We start from the raw sequence: 10,884 nt of genomic DNA on the forward strand, positions 1-10,884 counted from the left end.
ACTGTAATTTGATAATATGCACGCTGTTGTTGATGAAGATGTGTGGTATTTTAGGGTTTGTGAACTGTGATTTAATATATAGCTTGTCTATTTTCTCTGTATTTTTGTTACTGAGACTGAATCCAAATGCAGTGGAGGGTTTTTGATTAAAAAGAGATCACTAGAAACTTACCTGCAATCTTCAGTTAAGAAGTTGAAAGTCTCAATTTTAGGTGTATGAAACAAGACTAAGCTAGTTTTTAAGGAGCCCATTGTCTCTGCTGAACAGGAATAGAGAAAGAATCTGTGTTGGTTCAACATTCTATTAAGGAATGTCAAACAAAGAGAAGGGGTTGCACTCCCCGGAGAGAGATATTGAGAGCTATTTTAAAGAAAAATGATGAAATGATTAAATTAAGAACTAGCTTTGTCTCAAATTGGTTTAATGAGGTATGATAGCTACCAAATACATGAGTTGTGCATCCATTACTATTATTATGTCATTATTAGTAATATATAGTATATACCAATACCTTTTTTTAAGATGTAGTGACCTTTCATGCTTATTTTTCTTTTATATAGTTGACTTATTTTTTTCTTTGATATCATCATTGCCTTAAATATAATTTCATATGTTTGACCATTTCAGAAGAATGGTGTTGTGTTTTCTGTTCTGTTCTGATGTCTTACATTTTATTGTTGCAGGAGTGGCCAGAAGAAGTATATCCTCCTTATGCAAATGGGCCTGCTTATGTAATTTCCAGTGATATAGTTACTTTCATCTTATCTCAACATAAAGATAGGAAGCTAAGGGTTAGTTTCCTTAATATTCTTTTTACTTCTGAATTTTATAGTGATATAGTTACTTTCATCTTATCTCACAATTTTGTATTCATCAGTCATCACTACTGGAACAACATATCCAATATTTCTCTTCTGTACACTGCTCATCCCTAACATCAGCAACCCACATTTTTAAACATTATTACTGCCAATCTGTTCATCCCTGTGATTGAGCAATTATTTGCCAGCCAGAAGAAAAATGGGACAAAATAGTCTATTTTGAGGTGTTGCATAACACGAGTCTTCAAAAAAGCATTGAACAATTAAATATACCACATGCTACATAAACCATGAAGGGTCATCGCTTACTAAACTCAAACTTAGTTAATGACTATAATACAAGTGAAAGGTTTAAGAATGGTGTTGGAAGAGAGACGGAAATTTTTATAGGTCAAGAATGGTGTTGGAAGAAGGTAGATGGTAGTTTGGTGTGGATGGTAAGGAGATGGGAACAAAAATGACTTTTAAATTTTTTTGGTCTTTATTTTTACCAAACAAGATTTTGACAATTTAGTATGTCTCTATCCCTAATGTCACCATCTCCGTCTCTGTTTGAAGCAAAGGGGAGTGATTTGGTCAGTTTCTTAACACAATTATGGTGTTAAATTTATTAGGATATTCTAGCTAATGCATTTTATCTAGTATGTTTACTTCTAATTGCTCTCGATCAGGTGGATATATATGAGTCGAGGACTTTTATTGGTGGAAAAGTTGGTTCTGTTGTTGATAAGAAAGGAAACCAAATTGAAATGGGATTTCTTACAAATAGAAGTTGGTAAACGGATTTTATTGATCCCGTCTTTGAAATTCTCCAACCCCTCTGTTTATTTATGGTCTGAGAAGTTAAAAAATATTACATATATAACCCTAGGAAACTTTGCCTAAGCAAAATTGATCAATTTTTCATGCCCATTGTGTTTAGGATTTGAAAAGCCATGCTTTATAGATGAATCCTTTGTTTTGCTTTTTTATCATATTATCCTTCTCCTTAAATCTTAATGAAATTATTCTTTTATAAAAAAGATAAAAAAATATCTATTGTGTTTAACTTAAAATATGTTTTATTAATCCATCATATTTTTTCAAAACCTCTGCTGATCTGAGCTTATTTTCTAATGTGCAGTCCCAGAAGAATACACAGGTGTGCTGTAAACTCTGTAGATAAAGGTTGAAGACTTCTTTAGGTACTTTTTCTCAGATGATGCTGTAAACTTCCATGAGTCTTTCCATAAAAGATGTGGTGATAAAGGTAGCCTACATGAAACAACTATGAAACCTCTACATTTAAAAAATCATCTTTAATTTTGTATGCTTTGCTGGTTGTGAGTATGGTTTAAAGAGAAAAATTTAAGATGACTAATACTTGTCAATACACCTTAATGTTTTGTCGAGGATGATTTTTTCATTTTCCCCCCTCCCCTTTCAGACTTCAAGTGTAGTTCGTGACGTCCTCAAGAGAAATTTGGGTATGCTCGTGAACTATCTTTCAACATCCAATAAGACTTTATCTTGGTATGTTTCTGCCAGCTTTATTTCTCTTTTCTATCTGAGGTTCAACTAAAATTTTGAATGAAGCCAAAGTGAATGCCTAATATGGGGGCTTATGTACAGAGAAATATATGAACATATTGATGAGTTACAAAATTCCATTTCATGGAAAAAATGATTGAGTAGCGCATGCTTTAAGTAGTTAAGTTTGAAGTTATTAATTCAAATTAAGTAAATATAAGATAGAAAAAATTATTAAATCTAAGATCCTGAGCATATGTCCTTTGATGAAGCAATAATAAGATCTTTGATGCATCCCTATGATTTTTAAAAACTTAGTAAACTGTTCCTATAGAGACCTGCCAGTGGACATAATTGTGTTTCCTTTTCAGGAGCAAAATTTGGTGGCTCACCCAGCACCACCAGCGTCTGCTGTCTTTGCCTAATGTTTCACAAATTCCTTTTCTTCGATTCTACCTGCTGCTATTCTGTCCTGTGCTATCCGGTTCTGCCCTAATTTCCACCTTCTTTTAGGTTGTCTTTTTTTTCCTGCCCTATTTTGTTGTTTTGCCGTTATCTCTTGAATAATTTAATTGCTGCTGCTGCTGGGTCCCAAATCTGTTTGATTATATCAATTTAATTCTTGCTAAATGATGATTGTGCTGAATTTGTGGTTAAATGGTTGCATGGCAATTACAATTTTTTTGTCTGTAATTTTTACAGTTATTTTGGTTTAGTTGTTTGAGCTGGTAGCAGTGTTGTGCTAACTGTTAAGAATCATTTAATACATGGATTAATTCTGGAATCTCGATAAACAAACCTATAAACAAACCTTTTCATATTTGCTCAGGGGCTGTTATTTCCAGCAAGGTATGGAAGTTAAGATGGAAATGAAGGTGGATGATGCATATAGGAAGTCAATGGAGACAGTGTTGAATTGGATATAAGATACTGTAAATCTTAACAAGAGTCAAGTTTTCTTTCGTACATATGCACCCGTGCACTTCAGGTTTGTAATTTGTTGCAACAATTGTTATGATTTATATTTTGCCTTCCAAGTTTTACATATATTTATCCAATAATGTATGAACAGAAGTGGAGATTGGAGAAGCGGTGGAAGTTGTCATTTGGAAACACTGCCAGAGCTTAATATGTCATTAGTGCCTAATGATAACTGGTCACAATTCAAAATAGGCAATTCATTGCTATCATCATATAAAAACATCACTGAACTTGTCAAGTTGAAAATATTGAATATAACAGAGATGACAGCTCAGAGAAAAGATGGACACTCATCAATCTACTATCTTGGTCCGAATGGCGGCACGGCGGCACTCCATCGGCAAGATTGCAGCCACTGGTGTCTGCCCGGTGTACCTGATACATGGAATGAGCTGCTTTATGCAATGTTCATGAAACATGAAGGCTTCTCATAGCAAGGAACTTCAAAGAGTCATGGAAGCATTATATACAGCAATTCTTTTTTATTTGTCTTGGGTAGCAAGGACTCGCAAATTGTTCTCAGTAGTCTCAAAAAGACGCTAACACGTAGAATAGAATTATGTATTCATTTAAAGAAATTATTTAGTATAATTATGTATTTATTTTTATTTTATAATATTCAATTCATTCAAATAAAAATGCAAAATTATTATACATGTAATAATTAATCATATATATATGTATATATATATATATATATATATATATATATATATATATATATATATATATATATATATAGAAAATAAAAAAAAACAATGAGGGACCTAAGGCTACACTTATATACAGTAGCTATAGTATACAAAAAAAAGAGGGATCTAGGGCTACGCTTATAAAAAGTAGCTATGGTATACAATGTGGCTACGCTTTACAAGTGATGCACTAGCGTTGAAAAGCGTAGCCTATTCTGGAAAAATGAAAGCTGAAAAGCGTAGCCTTTGATCCTGGACAGCATCACTTGAAAAGCGTAGCCTATTTCCAAACGCCAAAAGCGTAGCCCTTGGTGCAGAAAAGCGTAGCCTTTGAGAATAGGCAATAGCCAAATAGGAATCACCCCAAAAAGCGTAGCCGTAGCCTAAGGCATCATTTTTTTTTCACTTTTAGCTACACTTTTCAAGTGTACCTGAATGGGTGTTTTTCTTGTAGTGTCTCCTCTGTTTCAGATTAAATGCCGTATGGCCGCGGTCATCCAATCTGAACGAGGGTGAAGCTCTAGCAGTTCATTCTCTTTGGTGCTCCTACTCAAAACGCCACAGACAAGGTCGAATCTTCCAAATCAGAGAATGCTGCTTCTTTGGTTTCTAGCCTTTACCATAGAGACCCTAATCTCCTCGTAAATCGGTTGAACTGGTGTCTCGAGAAGTCTCTAACGAAGTCATGGATTAGCCATCTGAGAGATGTATAATCAAGCTGGGGTTTCGTGCTTTCTAGCCACGTATTCACACGAACCCAAGTAGACACGGGTGGTTGTCAGGCACACAGTCTTAGTATGATGAACAGAGCTGATTGTCACGGATCATCTTATTCACCATGTTAAAGAACGAGTATACATCTTAGAATTGATCAAACACGGATTGAAGGAAAACAGTAATACTTTTATTAATTCATAGGACTCAGCAGGGCACCTCCTCTCAACCACTACAAGAAAAAAGGCCTATATCCACACTTTTTTCTTGCCACGCTTCAAAAGCGTGGCCAAAAGTGGTCAATGGCCACGCTTTTATGAAGGTGGTGGTAGATTAGAGATTTGGCTACTATTTTTTTGCCACGCTTCAAAAGCGTGGCGAAAAGGATCTACGGCCACGCTTTTGTAAGGGTGGCAATTGATTAGAGAAACGGCCACGTTTTTTTTTCTGCCACGCTTCAAAAGCGTGGCCATAGAGAGAAACAAGGACATTTTAAAAGCATGGCGACAGGGTTTCATTACAGCCACGCTTACAAAACGTGGCCATATCCTGGTACTCTTTTAGCACGCTTTAAAAGAGTGGCCAAAGGGTTTTTTTCTGCCACGCTTCAAAAGCGTGTCCGTAGAGAGCTACAGGAATGGTTGAACTGGACAGAGAACCGACCGGTTTAAAAGAAACTTCGTCGTTTTTGCCAAATTTTCTTACTTTCACTCTTGGTTCTGAAGCTCCTTCGTTTCTTTCTCCCTTTCTCCCTCCGTTTCTTTCATTCACAGAAACTCAGCCAAAAAACCCTAGCACTGTAAGCCTACACCACCGCCGCTGCAATAAGTGGCATACTGCTGCCGTCCGTCCGTCTATCTAGCTGCTTCCTCGAGCTCGGCGTCCGTCCTCTTTGTCTGCTCAGTCGCGCTTCCGCCGCCGTTGGTTGTCGCTAACATTCGCGTCTTCGTTCAGCCGTCGTCTTCGTTCGGGTTCTTCGCCGTTCAAGTTTGCTCGGTGTTCACCGTTCGCGTTCACTCGCCGTTCACCATTCACGTTCGCGTTCGTCTGGAAGCTACATTGCCCTGCTTCAAACTCTACGACCAACCCGTGCGCTCCACCTAGCCATCGAACTGCTCTCTTTGTCGCCGCCGTGAGTTCCCTAAACCCACCACCAGACAATACACTCACACAACACCAATACTCTGCTTGAAAATCTGCAACTTCTTATTTCTATTACAATAAGTAACTATTTGATTTTGCAGTGGTTTGGATTTTTTTCATAGACTGAATTAAAGTATACAATAGTTATGTTCTCTTCTCTATCACATTGATACTAAGCTTTGAATTCTCTTATTTCGTTTCAAGTTTACCGCACTCAACATATTTGATGAAATGCTTTAACCATATTTCGGGTTGGTTTTATCATTTCTAGCTTTTAGAAACTTAGTAAGTTGATTGCATGTGAAATTAGAATAACTGGATCTTAGTAATTAGGAAATTTTAGCTGCACAAATAGCATCTTTGTAGAAAATATATTAGCATGATGATTCCACTTGCATTAGTGTTCTTCTAGTAAATTTAACTGTTAGTGTGAACTTGTTAATTTGCTAATTGTTCTTGTGCTGTTGTTCTGTTGTTCTTCTGTTATTTTTATTTTTTTTTGTTGTGATTTTCTGTTTTTGAACCTGTTAAGTTGATAATTTGCTAAATTATTGGGCTTTTGTTGTTTTAATTTGCTAAATTGTTAGGTTTCTCAGATCCTTACATTAATGTTTTGGTATTTACATTTTGACAATTATCCTTCTCGATAGAGCCCCCTCCATCCGTAGAGTCGTAGACCGTAGCGCGTCCCTACATCCTCCTCCATTCGCGGTGCCCTTCTCATGCCCCGCCATCCTTCTCACGCAATCCGCGGCGGTGGCACGTTCCTCGTCACCAAGTCGCGAGTCCCTACCGCGGTGCTCTTCTCCGTCGCAGAGAGCGCCATCGTCCAAGAAGCCCTCGCCGCCCCCAAGCACCTCTCCACGGCCAAGAAGACCGCCGTCACCAAGCACCTCCTTTGTCTATCTCTGTCACCAAACAGCCCTCTCCGTCGCCAAGAAAGACTGTAAGCACTTTATATTCAGTTGCGATTTTGTAATTGTTGTGGTTGACTTTGTTATCTAAAGACTGTAAGCACTTTATTTTCTGCAGTTCTCTAGTATTCTCTTGGTTGCTATTCTTGATTCTTGATTTTCATTATGATTTTTTACTACTGCTATTTTTTTCCTGTTTTGTACTTGATTTTTGGTTCTTGATTTTTTCCTGCATCTATTTTTTATTGCTCGTTTCTGTTCTTGATTTTTGTTCTTGTATTTTGTCTGCATCTATTTTTCACTGCCAGTTTCTATTATGTTCTTGATTCTTGATTTTTGTTGATTTTGAATTTGTTCTCTAACTTTTGTGGTTGCAGTTTTTTAATTATTTGATTTTAATTTGTTGTTTGGTGTTCTCATGTCAATTTTGGTTTAGTGCTCTCTGTTCTTATTTTATTTTATTTTATTTTTGATCACTCAAGTTTCGATCCCAGAATTGTACAATGGAGGTAATTTCTGCATTTGAGTCGCCTTTTTGAATGATTCATGTATCATTGCACACATAATGTTTGTCTCTGACTCCTGGCCTAAAAAATATATTTCCTTAGAGTTTAGGGGCTGTTTTATTTAATTTTTAATCATTTGTTTATTTCAGGTTATTAGCACCTGTGGAGTCAAAAACAAAATTGATTTTCTGTCACTTTCATATAATCGTCATGCCGAAGATGTTCGCCAGGTTATTTCGAGTCTAATGCCCTTTTCTTCAGTTCAGTGATTTCAAAATCATAATTGATAATCTTTCTATTGCTCAGCTTTGCTATTAACATACTTTTTATGTTGTAATTCAGGCCCGTGAATTCCTTTCCAAATTGGGTGATCTCAGCCAGACCCAAATTTTTGCTAAGATTGAAATGTTGAGGTGATTTTGATGTCTTCATAGTGTTAACTTTTCTCTTTTAAGATATACTCTTATTGACTATGCTGATTCAATCTTATGTCTGTGTTGAAATTAGGGCCTGACCCATTTTGATGAGATTCTACGAGAAGCTGATGGTATTATCCTATCTCATGGTAATTTGGGCATTGGTCTTCCACCAGAGAAGGTTAGTTTTGCCTTTGAAATTCATTTTGTTGTTTGAATGACTCATGTTGTGGGTGTAAATAGCTATGTTTGGGGTCATGTGGATAATGCATTTGATATTTGAATAAATTAAAACAAATGGATGCTTCCATATGTTTAAAAAAGGTTTAAAATAGTGCATCTAATGTTACAAATTTTCTTTGAACTGAACCACATTTATTATTGTTGCCTCTGCCATGCTTCTTATTGTAAATGTATAATTATATTTGCTTTGTGAATGGAAAGTCAATGTTAATTAATTTTGATTTGCTTTTGTAGGTGTTCTTATTTCGAAAATCTGTCCTATACAAGTGTAATATGGCTGGAAAACCTGCTGTACTTACACGTGTTGTGGACAGTATGATTGACAACTTAAGACCCACTCGTGCTGAAGCCACTGATGTTGCCAATGCTGTTTTGGATGGTAAGTTACCAGCTGTATGATGCCACATGTAATGATTAAGCCCTTTTTTTTTTGAATTTACTGATCCCATTTTTCGTGCGCTTGAAGCTGTAACTGTATTCTTCTGAATGATTTTTGGTTTCTATCTTCAGTTATAACTACTTATTGGGTTCATGTTTGTTGAATTTTTAAACAAACATACAGGCAGTGATGCAATACTTCTGGGTGCTGAGACCTTGCGTGGGTTGTACCCTATTAAGACTATTTTCACTTTTGGCAGAATTTGTTCAGAGGTAATTTCATTTCATATCTCAGTGGAATAATCAATAATACACTATGGTATGACTGACCTGAGTTCATGCAAGTAGATTTCCATGATATTAACAAGCAAAATGAGAACAATTAGAAGATTAGTTTAGTCATTTAGATTCATCTTCAACCTTAGCACATTATAATATTAACAGAAGTCAGAACATAGATTCATTTTTATTATTTTCTCTTACTGTCTTATGGTGATTTATCTTGTATAGCATTAGATCTGCACTACTTTTGCCAATTGCTTGATTGAAATCCTCTGAATCATATGAAATGTTCTCCCGTTTTAATTGTCACTGAAAGTGTTACTGTTGGCTGATATTTCTGCCTTTTATTTCATGTCCTTATAGGCTGAGAAGGTTTTCAATCAAGACCTCTATTGGCAGTGTTACAGAAAGATAAGTTCAATCCCAGATTCTATGTTGCTGCTGCTACTGATAATATGAGTCTTCAAAAGGCTCAGTTGCTGGAGAATTCATTGGCAGATCAGGTGAATTTTTTTTACTCCAGAACCTCCATTTATTTTATTTTATTTTTTGTGAACTTTGTTTCAGTTTTGCCATGTGTGTGCTTCGAGTTTTGGTTAACTTTTTCTTTCTTTGATGGGCAAGGGTTTTGGAATTGTTCAATGTATATTGAGTGTTTAGTCAAATTGAATTGCTGATATATGCAGAGAGTGTGCTATCCTGCAATACCAGATGGCCATGAGATTAGGAAAACCAAGTTAAAGACCATGATTGAAGTATCTCAAGGCAGCGAATAAGGTTTTGTTAGACTTCTGGTGGAGTAAAGAGGACTTGCCAATTTTTGACATATTTGGAAAAGGCGCATTATTAAAAGTGGAAGAAGCTTTTGTTAATTCAAGTTTGACTTGTGCATATCAGAATGAGGATTCAGTGCTCCAGATTCTTTCCATGTTGTATGAATTCACAAGTTAAGGCATCTGTTCTTGAAACTCCAGATGCCGGTGGGTAAAATCATACCATAACCATAGTGGATTGTGTTGTTCTGGTTGTGTGACAAGAAGTTCTGATTTATGATGGATGTTTATTTGAGTTTTGGTCCAGAAAATGAGGACACAAGTGAGGTCAGTAACTGGCCTATGTTTTGTGAATTTTCTCTAGAGTAACTGACGAAGAATGCTTGAAGATATTAAAGAATTGCTGGAAGGCTATACACTAAATGATGGATATTGAAGTATTAGATAGCATTGTATTTTTTGCTCAAGTTGAAAAGCTTGTTGAGAAATTAGAGTTTTGAACCCGAGATTTATTTTGTATTTGATTATTAATGTATAAAACAATTATAGCAATAATTATATATGTTAGTAATTACTGTTTGATTTGTCTTGTAATAAAAATTGCATACTGGTTTGGTAATAAAAAAGGACTGAAAATTTATATTGTGTAGTGATAAAGGAAAAGTCAAAAAGGATTTTTTTTTTTTTTTAATTTGATAAGGCTATCGCCACGCTTTAAAAACGTGGCCGTATCTCTCTCTATCGCCACGCTTTAAAAGCGTGGTTGTATCTCTCCCTATCGCCATGCTTTAAAAGCGTGGCTGTATCTCTCCCTGTCGCCACGCTTTAAAAGCGTGGCCATATCTCCCACCTATAGCCACGCTTTTAAAAGTGGCAATTTGTAAAAAAGCATGGCAAAAAAAAGCGTGGCGATAGATTGAAAAAAGCATGGCGGTAGCTCAAAAAGCGTGGCGAAAAGCTATCGCCACGCTTTTTTCAGCTTTTCTACACGCTTTAAAAGCGTGGCAATAGACGTGTTTTCTTGTAGTGAACCTAGGAGGTTTAGAAACTCATACTGATAGAAAATACAATGGTAAAAATGAAAATAATGTGAAAAGTGGCTGAAGATCCATAACAAAGAGTGATCTTCTACTTTAAATACTAAACTAATGACTAGTAAGGGTAAAATAGTATTTTTAGTGCTAAAATCCACTTCTGGGGCCCACTTGGTGAGAGTTTGGGCTGAGCTTTGATAAGCTCCACGTGCTAGGAGGCCTCTAGGGCATTGAACGCTGGATAGCGGGTCCTCTTTGGGCGTTTGGATGCTGGTCTCTTCTCCTTGGGCGCTGGACGCCTGGAAGGGGGCAGGAGGCTGGCGTTGGATGCCAGTTTTGGGCCTTCTAATATGAAGCATAGTATGGACTATTATATATTTCTGGAAAGCTCTGGAAGTCAAATTTCCATAGCCGTTGAGAACGCTCCATTTGGACTTCTTTAGCTCCAGAAAAGCTCTTCCAAGTGCATGGAGGTCA

The 10,884-nt window shown here is 36.4% G+C and overlaps 1 long non-coding RNA gene across 1 annotated transcript; it reads left to right on the forward strand.

Moving 5' to 3' along the window:
* The first annotated feature begins 7,409 nt into the window (after positions 1-7,409).
* On the forward strand, positions 7,410-7,880 carry LOC112758846 (uncharacterized). The gene is made up of 3 exons (XR_011873601.1): positions 7,410-7,511; positions 7,624-7,694; positions 7,789-7,880. It is a non-coding gene; the product is annotated as an uncharacterized lncRNA (long non-coding RNA).
* Positions 7,881-10,884: the final 3,004 nt, after the last annotated feature.

The sequence above is a fragment of the Arachis hypogaea genome, chromosome 16, assembly GCF_003086295.3.
Source record: "Arachis hypogaea cultivar Tifrunner chromosome 16, arahy.Tifrunner.gnm2.J5K5, whole genome shotgun sequence".
NCBI lineage: Eukaryota > Viridiplantae > Streptophyta > Magnoliopsida > Fabales > Fabaceae > Arachis > Arachis hypogaea.